At 41.7% G+C, this 19,490-nt stretch overlaps 1 protein-coding gene across 3 annotated transcripts in view; it reads left to right on the top strand.

Annotated features, from left to right (window-relative positions):
- The first annotated feature begins 571 nt into the window (after positions 1-571).
- TLN2 (talin 2) overlaps positions 572-19,490 on the top strand; it is a 152,549-nt gene continuing 133,630 nt past the window's right edge. For all 3 annotated transcript variants that reach the window (XM_051628093.1, XM_051628091.1, XM_051628094.1), the window contains exon 1: positions 572-650. The gene's annotated coding sequence lies outside the window, so the exon portion shown is untranslated. The remainder of the gene's footprint in view (positions 651-19,490) is intronic.

The following is a 19,490-nucleotide window of genomic DNA, read 5'->3' as shown; positions in this document are numbered from 1 at the left end:
GCGCCCCCCCCCCCCCCCAGCCGCGCGCGGGCGGTCCCTCGGTCAGTCAGCCCGGGCAGCGGCCGCCGCCCCAGCGGGGCTCGCTCTGCTCTGCCGCTTTGTTTCCCGCTCGAGGATGTAAAATAATGCCGGGCTCTCCCGGTTTTCTTTCTTCTCCGCTTTCTCCTCTTTGAGGAGCCGCCGTCTCCCCGGTAACAGCTGTCTCGGATCGATAGGGCGAGGGAGACGCTACCTCATCGCCTCAGCGAGGGCCGCGGCCGGCAGGGGGGCCGCTCCCTCACGCGCAGGTAAGGGGGGCTCTGAGCTCTCGCGTCTCGGTAAGGCAGCTGAGGCAGGGCTGCTCGCCCGCCGGGCTCCGGGCGCGGCGAACGGGAGCCGCGGGTCGCTGGGGGCAGCCGGGTGGGCGTCCCGGGCTTCCCGCGCCCTGGGCCGGCCGGCGGAGCGGGCCGGGCGTGCGGAGGGCGGCGGAGCGGTCCCGGGCTGATGACGCGCTTCCTGCCCTCCCCGGCGGGGGTCTGCGCTGCGAGTCCGCGGCAGCTGCGGGCGGCGGCGGAGCAGGCGGGAGCGGGCGGCAGGCGAGCCGGGGGGGAAGGAAGCGAGCGAGCGGCGGGGCTTAAGCGCTTTGCCATGCTGCAGTAACGCCGTTCCCGGTAGGAGCCCGCAAGGACCCCCTTGTCCTGCCCTGCTGTTGCACGTTGCATGGAGTGTCCGGTCCGTGCCGAGCCGCCGAGAGGGGGAAGACTCCGCGCAGGGCTGAGCGGCGGGAGCGCGGAGCCGCTCCTTGGCTGCGGCGACTCGGCTCTCGCTGGGTTTGGCGTGTGGACGGCGCGGTGCCCCGGGCGGGCAGGCGGCAGCTGCCGGTCGCCGGTCCGGCGGCGGGAGGCGAAGGGTGCACAGCCTGCACAGCGCTGTCCGCCCAACAAGTTGCCCGTTCCAGTGGGGGAACCGCAATAGCCCGGCTCAGAGCCCTGCGGGCAACCGGGTTGCCGCGGCCCGGCGGGGGCTCCGCTGCCGGGCAGGTTTGCCTCCGAGAAGGGGGGAGCGGTCCCGGCTCATCTTCTCTTCGGCAGGAGCTGGAATGGGAGGGAAGCTGCACCTCCTTTGGGATTCCTCGCCGTGCCCTGTAGGGTTGGTGTGGGAGGGAGGTATGGGGCGGCTGGCTCCTCCCGGCCCCGCGCAGCCTGTCAGCGGGAGCTTCGCGTGGTCGGGCCGGGGGCAGGTTTGCCTGAGAGACGGAGCTATTCGCTGTTGGGCGCTACTGGCCACCGCGATGGAGAAAAAAACCCACCTTTTCGAAACACGTCGCGAAGCGACGACCTCCCAAGGACGATCGTGCCGCGTGTGTATACGCGTGTATCTCTATCCATTTAATTGTGTGTATGTCCGTCCCTTCCCACCAGATCCGTGGGACATCTCGTGTTGGCAGCGGGTCGCAGGCCGGTCCCGTAAGGCCACGCCGGAGGGGAGGGAAGGTGGGAGGGAGGCGGCCGCCCCTGCGCTGCGCAGGCGGGTGGGCGGCTGAACCGCGCTGCTTCGCGGCCTCCCCGACCCGCGGGCCGGCCTGGGAGCGGGCCAGCCGCTCTGGGCTACCTGCCCCGGTGCAGCGGGGCTTCGTGCCAAGGCTCGAAACCTCCCTTGGGTGCGAGGTGGCGGTGTGTGTCTGCAGAGGGCATGTCCGTGCTGTGGGCTGAGGTACCCCCGCGTGTCCTGGCACTGCTCTTCCATCCGTGCCACCACGGCTGTGGGGTGCAGGGCACGGTCTTGCCTTCGGGTGACTAGAGGGGCGCGACACAGTGTGTCACTGCGTGGGAATACCTGTCTGGGAACTGGGCCTTCTGCTGTCTTTGTGCTCACCTTCTGTAGCGCTTTTGTTCTGCTGATCAGCCACTTCAGTTTATTTAGGCTCTACTTTTTGTGTGTTAAAATGCTGCTGCAGTGTCTGGTTAGAAAGATCGTGGGAATGTTCATTAATTGGAAAAAACTTTGTCAGATTAAACAATTACCCACTTCCCTCCAGATATTTTAAGTTGTTTTTTTTTTCCAGACCTGTATTTTAGAGCCAAATTTGAGCCATAATAAGTTTCAAACCAGAAAGCCAGTTCTGAGTTTGAAACTATGTTTTTTAGAGGCATCAGGAATTCTACATTGTCAAGAGAGCTCAATAGCTATGGAAGAATGTCCATATGATTAAAAAGCAAACAAGCAACACACCCGAGATTGTTCTTACTCATGTAAAACATCACTTAGTCATATGTGTATGGCAATGTGTTGCAAGAATGAGTACAAGTTGCCAGTGCTAGTTATAAATACCTGACTAATTGTAGTATATGGAAAGCTTTCATATCTGTTTGAGATAATGGTCAGCTATTCTTCCAACAATATGGCTGTTAGCTAATTTAACTATGAATTAAGTTGGCGGAACTACTTTTTTTTTGCTGCTTTAGTTTTCAAGGTGATTTCTTGAAATGGAAGGTTACCACGTATCTATGGGGGGAAAAAAATCTATTGCCTCTGGGAAGTGCATTTCATGCAAGTTCGGTAGTTTCTTCTTTAACTCACTGGCTACTGCAGAACTAAAGGGTTAAATGGAATTTTCATCTGCTTTATCTGTTGGTGGCAAAATTATTTAGCTTAAGTAAGATTATACTATTTGTTTCCGGTTGCAAATCTGAGTCTCTGGGTTAACTGAGATAAGCTTGGGCAGTATTTAAGTTTTGAATCTCAGTATAAAACTTGATAAATACTATAGTAGCTTGATGTAGGATAAATACCCATCTTGCCATTCATATTATAAGAGTTTACCCTGAATAATTGTCCTGTGTGTTCTTAGAGTAACATCTGTTGCATGGTATCATGTAATGGAATGTAGTACAGTCTATTTAAGGTGATTTGATATGTTGCCATTGCACTGTAGTAGTGCTTGAAAGGGTGAGAGGATTTTTTGGGGTATGTGTGGTGAGTAGACTGGTTAGGAGTACACAATACTGAGCAAGATGAACTTACATTTGAACTGCAAAGGATTAAGTAATTTTACTCTGAGCTTGATTTGTTGTACAGTTTTACTCAGGCTTCTTTCATCATTTGCCAGCTAATCTAATCACTGAATTCTACTTTCATTAGGAATGCATCTATAGTTATAAATATAACTGATTAGTACAAAGCACCACTACCGTAGATTCAAGTATTTTATTTTGTAGACAGAGGAATGGGCTTGAAAGAACTATGCCTGTGGCATAGCTTGAGCTGCATAATCTTCATAGTGACTTAAAATTTGTGCTGTAAAAACCTTCACTTAATTGATGTTGTTTCTGCAACGATTTGACTGCACAGCAAGGGTTTTCTGAAGCATTAATATTTGGATTGTGTCACTTCCTGTGCTTACCTGTATATCTATTAAATCTGTGCAAATGCAAGTTTTAGGCAGCTTCCAAAAATGCCATTACTGAATTAGGTATCATAGCTAGACAGTAGTACAGACACGCACCTCTGTTCTTTCTGGTGACATTCACATGTCTGATAGCTGTTGGGATATCAGTGTTGTATGTTCCTGAAATGTGAGCAATACCATTTGCTGAAGCATCATTCTGATCCATAATTTTAGCACTGAAATACTGAAAACACCATTTGAAGCAATTCTCAGCTCCTAGTCATATCTGAACCTCAGAGATTTCAACAGACTGCCAAATGTGTACACTTGGAAATATGTAGTTTCTTGCTGAAAAATTCTTATCCAAATGCTGCTTTTGCACCAGGCCATAATTAGGAAAGAAGTATGAATGTGTTTAGAGACCACTCTATCCAGCTTTCAAGAATTCTTTTTTCTTTGCTCTTGAATCTTGGAAAGGTTTGGCAAGTCTGCTTGTGCATGTTTCTGCAGACAATAGAATGCTAATGCAAATTGAGAACAGCAAACAAAATGGTTGGATGTTATTGCAAATGGGGGGATGCTGTCTTAGTAGACAGTATTTTGCATATTAGGTTTTGTTTGTTTACTTCTGGATTTTAGTGTGTTAGTTGAGACAAATACTACTGGCATATAGCTGCAAGTTGTAGTTTCAGGTGGGTCTTGTCTGTTGGTACCTGAAGAGGAATACAGGTTTTTGTTTCTGGTGTTTTCTGTGTCAAACTTCACAGTGAGTGTGACGGAGCACTAGAACTGACTGCCCAGGGAGGTTATGGAGTCTCCATCTCTGGAGATATTTAAAACCTGCCTGGATACAGTCCTGTGTAAAGTGCTCTAGATTATCCTGCTTCAGTGGGAGAGTTGGACTGAATGATCTCTAGAGGTCCCTTCCAACTCCAGCGATTCTGTGATTCTGTGTTCTGCTTGACCAGATGGCTATAAATTAAATTGAACTGAAGAACCTTTGAATGCAAGGGAGAAGCAAGTGATAAAGCAGAGGGTTGTTTTCAGAGTAGCCTGTCTCACAGGTTCCGGAGGTTATGTTAAGAAGGATAATCTAGGCTTTGCAACTCTGTGGATGAGATTGCTTTGATTATGGACATCATGTCGTGTCTTAAGCTCTTCTATGCCTTTTTTTATTGTTGTGATTAACCAGTCTATTCCTTTGCAAAAAGAGTGCCCAGTTGCCCTGTAGGTAGGCCAAGCTAATTAGATGTCTGCTAGGCTGATCCACAGGGTGTTGAAATCCTGGGTCTGATCAAGGTTTACAGAGTTGTGGCCTTCAGTATCTGGGTGCAGTAAAGCCATGCCTTTTGAGTGAGACTAATGTGCTTGGGGATGAGAAGGTGGAGAGGAGACTGTGGTTGGTTTTGATGCCAGACTTTTAAGTGTGAACACTGAATTTTCTAAGTTTCTGTCCCTGCTAATGCTGCAGAAAGCCTATTTCACAGTAGTGTCGGGGAACCGTTTCCCTGGCCGTGTTGTGTGCACACATGCTTATCTTGGAAATGAGTTTGAATTAGCCTGCTTACTTGAAGCAATTTGTGATAACATTTTGATACTTCCCACTTCCAGTTGCAAGCTGGGATTCCATCCCCAGAGATCCACCCCCTCAATTCTCAGAGCTCCCGTGCCTTTTTACCCAAGCATCTTCATAAAGCTCAAAACCACACTGACTGACTTCACAAGGTGAGGGTGACCATACAACAATAAGACTTGTCCTAAAATATCTTTACAGTACTACACTGCTGACTTGTTACTTGTAGTTCCGTTACTTGGCAGCAACTAGTTGATTTTCTGCCAGGATGGGTCAGGCTGGCACTTGAAACTGCCTTCCTTGCATTCTCAGTAGGTAGCTCATCTTTCAGTGTTTGGGCATCAGGAAGAAAGTGTGAACTGAAGTGAACTGTAAATGAACCTTGTGTCTTTTTATCTGGCAACTTACGTAAGGTTGAGTTTGCTCATTTCCATGAAAAAGTCACCTGTAGCCTAGGAATAAGCAGGAGGCTCTCATTATTCTAAACCACAGCAAATAACAATTGAGGCGATAAAGAATTGGTGGTACTACACGGGCTGTTTAGTTTTTCAACTTGAATAACAATTTACATCTGTCAGCTGTGGTAAAGAGATTTGTTACTATAGTATATCAAAGTGTTTAGTGATTTGCTGAAGTGTTTGGCATAGTGGTGCGAGAATCTCTTAAACAATAGGATTGTCTTCAGTTTAGAAAGGCCTTTAGAGTTGTGCAGTCCTTTTCTTATTAGATATTCTTGTATATTTTGATATAATAATCTCTCTTACATTTTTTTGGAGTTGATGCTTGTAATATGGTCAATTACCCTTTGTTTCAGCTGCCTCAGCTAACTTCTACAGTGGTTTGTTTACAGTTGTATATACTAGTGGGAAAGCTGGGATTGTTCTGGAATGTGAGATTTAAATTTCAGGTAGAGATGACATAAATATGTGAATATAAAACAGTTTCAGAACTTACTGATAGTAAAAATCAGGCTTGGATTTGTCCAGGATGGAAACATTAACTATCCTTAGTGACATTTATGGCAAGTACTTTTTACTTTAGTTCAATTTAAATGTGTCAAATACTGTGTAGGAGAAACGACAAGGTGGCACTTGGCAGAGAGAATGCAAGTGGCGAGCGAAGGCAGGTTATGAATATTTGACAGGAATGATAATCCCTGTTGAAGAAAAGAGCTATGGTAAACTAATGGGAGGGATTGTGACAGGAATGTGGCGGTGCTGTAGGACTGAAGCACATAATGCTTAGACAAAAAAAAATATTGAAATACCAGGACAGAGTCAAAATTTAACAATGGGGCTACAAATGAGTATAAGATGAAATGAGATCAGGAAGCCAAACTTAATACTATATTTTCCTGTAGCCTTCGAGTTTTGTAATTCTTCCTTGTATTTTTCCCATTTTTTACTAAAAGTTTTTCTTAGATTAATTTTTGTTGCAGTACAAGGAAATGTGTCCTGTTGGCAAGGATGTATTTGAACTATCTGGGGAAAGGATCAAGTGGGAGCTGCTACAGCAGGAATGCAAGGTCAAGCAGAAGGAACCAGTGGCCCATCTCCTGGGTTAGGGTATCAGTAAAGGCACTGTTATGGAGAGGTACAATCCCACTGGAAAAAAGCAAAGGCTGTGAGAAATGAGATCACTCTGTTGTGATGTTTAAGGTGTGATGTTTGGAAGTCTTATGTGCAACAGCTGAGGATGTACTTTGTACACTTACGGATCCAACTTTGCTGCAATAGCTTGCCTATGAATGATGCAGGAAAATGATTTCACACGTGGTTTTATCTATAAGCTTTACTCCAAATTTTTTATTTATTAATTTTTTTATTCCAGTTAGAGCAGCCAGTTTTTCCATAAAACATTGTTTCCATTAAATAAATTATTTACCACTGAGAATATGTTGAGTCTGTTCTGGTACATCTCTCCTTTAGCGACTCAGAAAAAAGTAGTTCCCAGTGCATTACGTCATTGAAACAATATAGCATATACTGTAAACTGAGACATGTTAGAAGTATCTGTACTTGCAGCCAACAGTATAGCAAACTTCCCACACTGTATAATTCATTTTAATACTTGTTCCTTTAAATCTTCAGCTGTTTGCTGTATATCTTCTAGCAGTATTTGTTGACGAAGGAATACTATATTGTCTTCCATGTATTATTTCAGCAATTTTTTACTGCAGGAGCAAGACCGAGTGTTTCCCCAATGGTATGTGGCTTTGTCTCTTTGAATTTTAAGAAAGAAACCTTAAAAGAGGCTTCTGAAGATTTAAAGCTCAGTGATTTTTATCTTTTTTTGTCTTTTGTCAATGACTACATAGGTTACTGCATGACTTGAAGCCAGTGCTCAAGAAATTTCGGAGGTTTGTGCCCGTGTTCTGGGTGCTTAGTTTTTCAATGTCTTGCTAATTGTGATGGCTTCATACTATCATTAACTACTTTCTCAAGGCACAATGTACACTTAGGGCAAGGTTCATCATTAGTGATAGCAGATGTAAATCCGTATTTCAAATAGTCACCTTCATAATTATTTTTTTTTGCCAACTTTTTGTCAGATCTGATTAGATTGTTGATTTTACCTAATAATGTGTCTGACAAGGAGCTTGTACGGGGGGTAGAAGATCAGCTGATGCACGTGGATTTTGAAGCAAAAGGAAAAATCTATCATGGCATCTGTGTATCTGACATAACACTTCAGAGTCTTTAGGGGCAGATGTAATTTGAGCTAGATTGCAACTGTAGGGGGCCCTGAAACATTTGTGCATTTCCCTGGTTGAAATTCCTTGTCTTCACTTGGCTCACATTCCTGTATTTTATTTTAAAAGTATTTAGTAATGTGACCCACGTGTGTTGTGACAGCATGCAAATTTTTATGAGCTTGCTTTTCTGAGTTATGGCTTTAGGTCATATCAGTTAAACTTTCAGAGATAAGCATTCCTAAATGAAGGCTTTTTTGCTTGGTTGTTTTGTGTGGGTTTTTTTCTGTCTGAAACTTCTAAGAAGGGACAGCATTTGTCATCCAGTTTGTTTACCAGCCAACATAAGGTAGTTCTCATCCTGCCTGAGGATCTTCCCTTGAAGATGAGCTTCAAGTATATACTAAACATTTGCTATCAGGCACCAGTACTGTCTTGGTACCCACCCAGTAAGTGTATCTCTCCATGTACAGCTCAGCTTTCTGTAGCTGTCACATGAGTTGTAAGGAATGAAGGACAACTTAAGCCCCTGAAGAAGATGCCAAAGCAAGGTGGGGTTGTAGATAATAGTCCTTTGAGTAAAAAGGGTAGATAAAGCAGGAAGTTGAAAATTATTGAAAATTGTTTACAAGACACTTCTTAAAACCAGAGGAAAAAATATTGAATAAAGACAGAAAATAAAAGACAAAAAAAAAAAAAAAAAGAGAAAAGAATATTTAAAAAAAAAATGTAGTTACAGCTTTGTAAAGACTGAAGATTTTCAGTAGTGTGGTATTGACTAATTGGTTGGGTTTTTTTTCTGGACTGTAGAGTAATTTAAAATTTCTTGCTTAAAATGTGCCTTTCATTATTTAAGCCAAAACTAACTGTGAAGGTCTTTGCACTACCATGATTGGTTATAGAAAGCAGCCATCTCTTCACAGAAACAGACTTTCTAGAACATTTGTGAGTATTTGCTACCAAAGCTTATTTCTGATGTGCTTTTTTTTTATTATTATTATTATTTTTTTCTGAAGTAAAGTCATTCTGTAGGTGGAGTCTCCAATTTAGTGTTCTTTTCTTTGGGACCTTTTTCTATTTTATTCTATGGGACCTCACTCTACCATGACACATGACAAGTGAATCAGGATGCTGGAGACTTGTGCAACTGAATTTTATCTTCTGTAATGGGCCTCTAGGGGTTAATACGAGTCAGTTGTTTTCTTTCTTCCTGGTCAGTCTATAGATGTTTGAAATACTTGCGCCTCTTGGGAATTTGCCATTTGAAATTTAAGCAATTCATACTTCCAAGTAGCTTAAAATTAGAAAAGCTTTCTTCTGGTAATATTCAGGGGATATTCCACTAAGCAAAAGAAAAATACATCTTTATAATTAATAAGCTATGAAAACCTAGTATTAGTATCATCAAGCGTGCCTAGGGAGTATGACTGTCTTGTTAGTAGCTATTGGAATGCAGTCTTTTGAGTGCATTGCTTGATAATCTTGTATTTTGATCAGTTGTGAGTGTGTCAGTGGCCATTAGCGAGTGAAACAACTGCACAAAGAGGACAGCAAAGAGGACAGAGGCTAGCCTTTGCTTCTCTTTAGTGTTTACTGTTGTTCAGAGTTATGGAATGCTTGCGGAATTTTTTTCTGCAGAATGCAGCTGGTGCAAAATGGGGCCATGTTGAAATATTTGCAGAAAAAAAAAATACTGAAAATTATAAGAGTTGGTGAAGAATGTAAACAGGTGGATCTGGGTTATTGTTAGGCATGCTCTTGTTGGGAATGGGTGTCCTGGGAGCAATGAAGTGAAACTCAGATGGTATGCAGTATCTTGGTGCAAGTCCCATAGTTGAGAAATTCAAAGGGTTTGTAACAAGGAGTTGAGCAAAAAAACTTGAGTGTCCTGTGGAAGATGAAAGTCCTGCCTATTAGTTAACTAAAGAGTGGATTTAGAGCAGAACATAAATGACTGAAAATGTGCATTTACAGCACTATTTTGTTTTCACCAAAAGCTTGTTTGCTTATTTAAGAAGTGGAAGGAGAGATCAAAGATGCCGTCAACAAGCATTAACCTAAAAGTTAAGTTTGGGTTCTGGAGGCATAGATGGCTCCAGAATGTAGTCAAGGTGGCTTGGTATGTAGAAATTATAGTGCTTGTTGCTGTATATTTGGATATACCTATTTTGAAAGTCATCTTTGGCACACAGAAAGCTTCCCATCTCTTGCAGTGGAAGACACAAATCAGTATCATCTTCTAAAGCTGCCTGTCAAGATCCTATGTGTAAAGAGGATAACAGTAGCAGGGTTTTGATAATAATAGCTGCTTTGTCAAAGAAGACTTGTCTTTTATGAAAAGCTTTAAATTACTTATTCAATACACAGGAGATAGTGGCTGCTATCTCCACTAGGGGATAAAATTCAAGTGTCCTTAGGTTCTCTAACCTACTTGTTTGCTGCAAATGAATGATATGGTGTGGTATTTTTTTAGTGGAATGAATAAATAACTATAGCACTTGAAACAAGTTAGGAGAGTCTTATTTTTTGAGCTAGAAGATGTAAGCTGATGTGCTAAACTGTTCTGAGATTCTCTGGAGAAGTGTGCAGGGTTCTGAAGCTTGCAAGCATCATAAACCATAATTGCAGTTTGCTTATACTCTTAGCTAGCAGTTTATACATGTCATCTATCTGGACTTCTGCAAGGCCTTCGACATGGTTCCCCACAACATCCTTCTCACTAAATTGGAGAGAAATGGGTTTGATGGGTAGACTGTTCAGCGGGTAAGGAACTACCTAGATGGTCACATTCAGAGGGTAGTGGTCAATGGCTCTAAGTCCAGATGGAAAACAGTGACAAGTCATGTCCCTCAAGGGGTCAGTGCTGGGCCCAGTGTTGTTTAATATCTTCATTAATTATATTGATGGTGGCATTGAGAGCACCCTCAGCAAGTTTACTGATGACACGAAGCTGGGTGGTGTGGTCGATATGCCAGAGGGATGGGATGCCATCCAGAGGGACCTGGACAAGCTAGAGAAGTGGGCCAAGGTGAACCTCATGAGGTTCAACAAGGCCAAGTGGAGGGTCCTGCACCTGGGCTGAGGTAAGCCAAGATATGAATACATATGGGGGAGTTCCCACTTGAGAGCAGCCATGTGGAATAGGATCTGGGGGTACTAGTGGATTAAAAGCTGGACATGAGCCACCAATGTACAGTTGCAGCCCAGAAGGCCAACTGCATCCTGGGCTGTATCAAAAGTGGGGCCAGCAGATCAAGAGAGGTGAGTCTGCCCCTCTGCTCTGCCCTGGTGAGGCCTCACCTAGAATACTGTGGTGAGCTCTGGTGCCCCCAGCACAAGAAAAATGTGGACCTGTTGAATTATGTCCAGAGAAGGGCCATGAAAATGATCTGAGAGCTGGAGCACCTCTCTTATGAGGACAAGCTGAGGGAGTTGGGATTGTTCAGCCTCAAGAAGCGAATGCTCCAGGGGGACCTCACAGTGGCCTTCCAACACCTGAAGGGGGCCTACAGGAAAGCTGGGGAGGGTCTTTTTACAGGGGCTTGCAGTGAGAGTAATGATTTTAAGCTGAAAGAAGAGAGATTTAGGTTAGAGATCAGGCATAAATTCTTAAGTGTAAGGATGGTGAGACACTGGAACAGGCTGCCCAGAGATGTTGTGGGGACTCCATCCCTGGAGGTGTTCAAAGGCAGGTTGGATGGAGCTCTGAGCAGCCTGTTCTAGTGGAAGGTGTCCCTGCCCATGCAGGGGGGTTGGAACTCAATGATCTTTAAGGTCCCTTCCAACTTAAAAAAATTCTCTGATTCTGCTCTTGGCTTGTTTTGGGGGCAAGTCTTGCAGTAGTTGTCTCCTGCACCTGAATAAAGGAGCAGTGTTACCTGAGTATTTGGGAGAAAATAATATATTGGCAAAATGCTTACTAGGCAGTGAAGAAAAGGAACTTCCCAGTAATTCAGCTTTGAGATCCTTGAATCAGAAAAACATGTTGTTTTCCCACATGTGCTCTTTTTCTATGCATGCTCTGTTGTCCTGCTTTAGTGCTTGCTGTTTAATGATTCCAAATACAGAGGAAGTTCTATTTAGTCCTACATCAAGTATAGACAGGGAGAGGTTTGCCCACTATTGGAGCTCTACCTAGTGTTTGATAATATTGACGTCTCACATGGAACTGAGTGGTTGTATCTTCTGACTTAGCATTTCAAATTCTTGTGTGAGATACCTATGCAGTAGCTTTGCCCCTAGTATTTTTTTAAGGTATTCTTAACAGTTAAGTAAGCTGGAAATGCAAAATAGAGATATTTATTTCCTAGGTCTCCGTGGTGATTCTGAGATCCTGAAAACTAAGGAAAGTATGTTTTACTTCTAGGGCTCTAGGTTACATCTGTGCCCTATGGGTTTAGGCTTGTAGCTTAGAAAAGTGCTTCTTCAGGCAATGTAGAAAACTCTGCAATGTAGAAAACTCTACACACAACACAAAACAATAAAGCACAGTTTTGTAGTTACGAGAGAGAGGAACTATGGTCGTGTTCAAGTAAAGAAAGGTTTTCTGTTTTTTGAGGAGGCTTATAGAGATAAATTACGTATCATACATTACTCCAATAGCCTTCTGAGTAGTAGTTTTGGTTGCCTCCACAGTGTCAAAAAATATTCTTACCGTATGACAGACAGTAACTGCATTTGAAGACAATGTAAGTTATTAAGCTTGTGAAGTTGTGCTTTCTGTTGCATATACCTGATACCTTCTAATCTACTGAAGACAAATTTTCAGTTATACACAGAGGCAGGAGTCAAAGCCTTTGAAGCACTATGAGAATCAGGGTACATGACTGTAATGGTTCTGAGGGAATATGTATAAAATATGCATGTATATGGTGTGTTGAATCTGTCTTAAATGGGCACCAATGGAGCCTGTGGCCTTGGCAGTTGACTTCTTGAGGTATTTCAACCCACACTTCAAGGTAGATCCACCTGATTAGTGTTCAGGATCAGAAAAAAACCCTATATATTCCTTTATTTTTAAGAATGGAAATAATCTAAGATTTTTTTATTAGGCTTTTTGAGGATAAGTAGAAAGACTCAGGAGTACATGGTCTTGATTTTGAGAGCTTTAACATGGTTATTTTAAGTCAGAGACAAGGACCAGTCATGGTGCTTAAGCTGCTGCAGTGTCTAGACATGAACTGAAACCTGGAACTATTTTTGCAGTATTCTCTTGTATAGAATAATGATGTATCGTACCCTGTATCAATGAATTACTGGCATTTGTTTTTGGTTTCCGTTTTCTCTCTTAGAGAAAAGTGGATTTGATAGTTTAAGGCCAAATTCTGCTGTCATTTGATACTTCATTCTCTTCACACAGCATGTAGCCAATCTGTGGACTCTGGCACTTTGGGGGATCAGAGATGGGTTGCCTTATGGGCAGGATTGTGGTTAAGCATGGTACAATAGAAGTCCTCAACTTCAGCCACACACAGTACAATTTAAGTTGAGAGCCTGGGGGGAACGTTTTTTGCCTTGCATTGCATATGTAGGGTTGACTGATCAGTTTTTTACTCTCCTAAGCATTACAGGCATGGAATTGCTCTGTCAAAGGTGAAGGCAGAGATCTTAATGTGCAAGTAACTATGTGTGTTACAGCAAATTGAGTTCCTGAGCCCAAAGTCAGGTTTGGATTTGAAAATTTAATTTTAAATACTGACTTTGCAGGCATATTTTGACATATGGCTTCAGTTTGAAGCTTTAGTAAACTTGCATCCCTCTATTCCCTTTTTCACATTCCATTCTCCAGTAAATTTTTGTATCCTCTCTGAGCCTGATAGAAATAACAAGTTTGAATTGTTGTAGTGCGATGATGCTTGAGAAGCTTGAAGAGTAGATTTTGTGCATCAGTGTTAATAATGTTCAAGTTTGAATTTGCAAAAGTATGCACTTTTCCAGGAAATCTAATGTGTTAAAATTGTTGCATTAAAAATAATAATAATAATCAACAAAATTTTCAGCTTCCAGAGGAGGCCTGTTGGAGGTCTGCCTGATTGATAGTTAGCAGGATGATAAAAATAAGCAATATAGGTGAACAAGGCTATTGTATTTACTACTGTATTTCAGGATTAGAACATGTGAAACATGTCCTTCTATTATAGGCTTGGATATCCAAGGTACTGGCATAGAAATCTGAAAGCTGCTTCTGAAAACACGTGCTTCAGTATTTTTCAACAGTGCTGAACAGTGACAAATTCAGTTATTTTTGATAATGGAAGTGCACGTTTTGTCATTGATGAGGGAATTACCATTTCTTACAGTGAATATTAAAAATCAAACCTCATTTTTGAGCTATGCTACATACATTGTATGTATAATGGCATTTTGTCTTGAGATAGTCAGCAATTCAGGAAAGGTTAAGAAGTGTTTGATCCATTTTGCCTAGGGCTATATTTCTCTTTTTGTACTCAGTGACCTCATCTTGGAGTGACATGTAACTTAGAGTTCATTCCAGCTTCCTGAGTAATGCCTCTCTGAAGAACTCTTAAGGATGTTTTTTCTTCTGGCTTGCTCTCTAGTTGTGCCATGTTTAGGATTTTATATGTGGCAAGTAATGTTAAAGTTAACATGAACTGTTAAGTTTGTGTTTTTAAGTTTCTTGCATGTTTCTAATGGCAAAATGGAGAAAATAGTTAAGATCTCATTAAGCTTAATTTACACCTGCAATCCCATCAGCCCGTTTTTGTTGCATTGTGATATGTATACTTAAGGTAGAAGTGGATCAATTCTGAGTCACCCTCTATTATTATTTATACAAAAAGTCAAAAATAAGCTTATTGGATTTTGTTTGTTGAAATTTGGTTCTTAAATATGCCTTCCTTCCCCAAGTTTTTGGGCATTTTTTTTCCCCCAGACTGCTGCTGTGGTAAGCACTACTGCAATACTTAGTAGCTACATATTGGAGTGCAGCCTGTGACAATAAAGAGGTCGTTCCTTGGAAGATGAGTGTCTGCCTGCATAGCAAGCACTCATTGTTCTATACATTGCTATAATTAGTATCCTGTGTTTCTATTTTGGAAAGAGCCAGTCCTATTAGAACTAAGACTTTGGAAAAATGTGTCCTTTTAAATGGGTTTGGATTGCAATTTGGCCTCTGCAAGGACCAGTTTGTTCTTTTGAAGGATTGACAAAATGACTACCATTTTGTGATAACTGCTTATCAGAAGGCATGAAACTTTCTGTGTCAACTTTGAGACGCAGAATTCTCATCGTTGTTCTGTATTAATCACTACAGCAAACATGGTTCCAAAGCCTGCTTCCTGCTTCAGGTAATCAAAGAGGATGCAGAACTCTCAGCTGATTATTGTGGTTGTGAAAAATTTGTGACTCTTCCAACAGTGTAACAAACTGTTTTACAGTATCTTGTATACAGAAACATCTACAAACCAGCTTCCTGATGTGATTAGCTGCAATGTTCATCACCATTCAGTTTTCCCAGAAATTAGTAGCATAAATGAACTGTAGTACAATACGTACCGACTTGATGTCGATGGGGCCAAAGGATATTTGAGCAGTAGGATTTAGTTGACTTCCAATGTGCCAGGCAAATGGATTCCTCTCAATCTTAAACATTCTTTTCTTCCCAGTTTTACATTTAAATTAGTGTGACAGTGTTAAGACAGATTCTGCCTGACAGTAGGACAAAAGTCTTGATCAGCTGTGTGCTTTGATATTTTGTTGTGAAGAAGCAAGAATTGATGTATTTCATCTTGCATGCTATTTCTGGGTTGAAAGAAATTGGTTCCAAGGTTTGAGACAAACCAAATTTTCAAATGAGCTGAACCGATTCAAAATCTACTTTACTGTAGCTGAAAACTAGTATTATTTTTCCTTAGTTAGTCCTCATTTCATTTTCAGATGTTTCCAAGTTCAATACCTTTCACAGTAAAAGTTAAACACAGAACACAATGTTGACTGTGACTCCTTCCTATAGTAGAAATGGTCAAGTGTCTTGTTGGATTACAAAGCGTTGCAGTCACTGCCTTAGAACGTTGAAATACTTGAACCTTGCATTTCTTTTTTCCTCCCCGGCAGAAAAAGTTGATTTGAAAACTGAATGTTAAATTGGAAATGACCTTAATTGCCTTCAGTTATAAATAGCAGTAAGAAGGAACGGGAATCCCCTACTGCCAAGCCCCTATTCATGGCTTTCAATTTTGGTTCAAACCATGTCTTACAGTGCACTTTGATTTGTAGTCCTCAACATTCTGCAGCAAACTTGATTGTATTGCAAAAAGTATGTACTTGAGATACTTGTACTGTAGCTGTTATGGAACCTAAACTCTTGAAATAAATGGTAAAATAACTTAGTAATGTTTTGGTGTGTGTTCTTTCTTTAAGACAATATATTTAAACTTCATTTTAAACAATTGTTATATAAAGCATGCCTTTATTAAATAAGGTAATTAAATATTAGTGCTAGCTGTTCTCAACCATTTAATCACTTTTATTTTGTGGTTTACTAACTCATCAATGGTCTTTACTAAAATACATCTTTGACCAAGTGTAGGTTGCTACTGGCATTCAGCTTAAACTTCACCTTCGAGTCATACTGTTTATATCTCAAACTTTGCAATGTAAGGAATCAGAAGTCAATGGTGGTGTGTAATCGGGAGGAAGAAGCTGCCCGTGGCAAAAGTTACCTTGAAAGTGGAGGCTGACATTTTCTGCCTTGCATACACTTGGATTCCTACCTGCTATGGGTAAGGTGTGAACCACTGTGAGGAAGGCATCTGTGATAGGAGTGCAGTGAGAAAAGAGGTTGCTTAGATTTACCTGTCTTGAGAGGAGAGGGGAACAACGTGAGAAGGTGACCTACTGTGTGAGGTGAATGGAGCTGTTAGATGAGAAATCTAAAGCACTGAGAAGGAAGGAACTTCTGGGGGGAGATGTTACCTAAATGATGAGCGTGGATTATGGTGGCAGATGTCAGATCAAATTTTACACCTACTGGTAAAGTTACAGAAGCAACAGAATGATCTCTTTGGAAATGTTTGATATTTTTGGTCAGCCATTGATGGACCAGGTCCCAGTATTGAGCAGTCTTAGCATTAGTCCAGGGTTTTGATGCACAGGTCACTGGTGGAAGATGGGATCCAAAGCCTGTTACATGTGAGTTGTCACTTCATGTTTAAATCCTTCGACTTTGGGCAAAATGCAGACAAATAGGGTGAATGTGATATAAATTTGTCTTGTAGTTATGAACCGCTTGGGTTTACCAAGGTGGCTTTTGGATTTAAACTGAGATGAAATATTAAACATGGGGTTTTTTTTTGTTGAAATAGCAGTCTTTGTTTTCAAAAAGTATTAGAGAAATTTGAATCACCCACACAGCCCTCAACAGAAAAGTTGCCAGACGCTCAAAATTCTCTTTCAAGGTCAAATTCTCCTGACTTCGGTCTGTTACTGTGAGCAGCTTGTGTTTATGTAGATGTTTCTGATTAAGCCAGAACTATTATTTTAAATTCCCAACTCTTACTTGCTGAAGGAAACTCATCTCTTGTCTTTTCACTCTTTTCCTAAGCCCATTCTTTGCTTTGTCCCATGAGATCTTAGCTCCTTGTCTTTCCAAGAAAGGCTTACGGATTTTAAAGGTCTGACGTAGATGAAGAGGAAAGTGTTTAGCCTGTGGTAGCTAAACGCAAGAACCCAGACATGTTTCTTGTTTGAAAAAGAGCAAGTGTCTTAAGAGGCAAAAAGACAGTGAGCAGGGAGCCTGGGGGTTTCACAGCTGTCTCTCTTTTGAGCCATAAAATTACAGCATAGGTTAGCTGAAGTTGAACAGCAGAGCACCTGTTCCTGCTTCATACAGCTACAATTCCACTAGCTACATTTTCCCACCTTCAAAGGGGTTTTTGAAAACAGAGCTAAGCTTAAGATAAGCTGTAATTCAAAACAGTGAAACTAGAGAAGTGGTGGTGCTGCAGGTGGTATTAGGTCAGCATGGTGGGATAGCTTTTTGCAGTGCTGAGTGAGAATATTAATTAAGGAAATGAACTGCTGTGTTGGTCACCCTGTTGCTCTTCTCCCATCTCTGTTGGTCTCTGTCCTACTTTGAGCTTATTTCTGCTGACGTTTTCCTTTAAAGAAAGGAGAATAACAGATGCGAGTGTAAAAATGGCTTGATAAGGAAGCCCTGTACCCATATGTTTTGTGTGAGGAAAATAAAAGAAGGTCAAAAATAATTATCTCCTCTTTGGTGAAATGTGTTCAAATGTGACACTTCTGTAAAAACTGAGGCTGTTGGTTCTCCAGACTATGTATTTAGGAGTTTGACTTGAAACTGTCTAGTACATTGACCTGGTGTTAGTGCATCAGATCACTTCTTGTCATTTGGAGTACTGCAGTGAGATGCCTTTCATACCATCATGATTTGAAATATAATCTTTTTCAGTTAAACTTTTTGCAGAACAATAAATGCCTTAAGGAACTATTAGTGGGAATTTTTAACTGGTTAGAGGAAGACAAAAATGTTTTAATCTTATGGTGTAATTGAAATAACATTAAAAAAAAAAAACAGGAGACAATGCAACCTATTAGGTATTCATGCTTTTTTGATTCTTTGCAGTGCATTTGAAGTTACTGGTCTCAACATGTGTGTTAATAACAATTATAGAGTCATAGAATGGGTTGGGTTGGAAAGGATTTTTAAAGATCGTCTAGTCTAACCCTTTTTGCTGTGGGGAGACACATGATTTGCTCAAAGCCTCATCCAACTTACAAAGCTGGGGCATCCACAACTTCTCTGGATAGGTTCTTGCAGTGTCTTACCACCTTTATCATAACAAATTTCTTCCTTATATCCAATCTAGTTTAAAATGTTTGCCCCTTGTCTGGTTACTACAGGCCTTGGTAAAAGTCTCTCTTTGTCTTTCTTATAAGCCTCCTTTGAGTGCTGAAAAGCTTCGCTAACATCTCCACAGACCCTTCTCTAGGCTGAATAAGCTTCTCAGCCTTTCTTGGGAGATATGTTGCACCTGTCTTAAAATTTTTGTGGCCACCCTCCGGACCAGCTCTAGCAAGACTTTGTCTGTCTTGTACTGGGGTCCCCAGAACTGGACACAGTACTCCAAGTGGTGTCTCATGAGAACAGAATAAATGGTAAGAATTGCCTCCCTTGACCTGCTGGCCATGCTGCTTTCTATGCGGCCCAGGACACGGTTGGCTTTCTGGGCTGCAAGGCAGTCTGATCTGACAGTGCAGTAGACCAAAAGTATGTTACATGCTGCTAGTACAGATACTTGTGGTATATCCAGTACTCAGCTTTGACAGCTCCTTGACAAACTCGTGTATTGTAAATGTCACTAATAGTTGAAGACCTTTATGATACTGCGTTCCAGATTGCTTGCTTGTCAAATGTGTGGGGTAGGCCTTCTTTCTGTGTTTCAGACTTGTAAACAAAGTCTCTATTTATTCCAAATGAATGGTGGCTAAGTAAAGCAGGCTGCAATATCTGTGGCCTTTATTAAGAGTAAAGGCTTAAATGAGAATTGGGAGGAGGACAAAGCCAGCTATCATTCCAGAGCAGTGTAGCTTCCAAAAATTACTGGTTTTGTTGTGAGCCAAGCTGTTTGTTTCTTTGTGTTTGTGAAAGCCTATGCTGTTTAACTGTACCATGTACAACAAACTTATGTTTACAAGGAGCTTTGACTACTGTGGAGTGTGGGAAACTGGAAGATATGTTCATATGTTTGCAGGAAACTCACCTTAAATATTTCTTAGCTATGAGAAAGCATCTTGATAAGACATGATAAATCCCATTTTTAGTCAAATTTGAGTTAGCTGGGAAATTTGAGTTGTTTAAAGCTGGGAACACATGT

The sequence above is a fragment of the Apus apus genome, chromosome 10 (assembly GCF_020740795.1).
Source record: "Apus apus isolate bApuApu2 chromosome 10, bApuApu2.pri.cur, whole genome shotgun sequence".
Taxonomy (NCBI): domain Eukaryota; kingdom Metazoa; phylum Chordata; class Aves; order Apodiformes; family Apodidae; genus Apus; species Apus apus.
The sequence above is the reverse complement of the archived record's forward strand: the minus strand, read 5'-3'. Positions and strand labels throughout refer to the sequence as shown.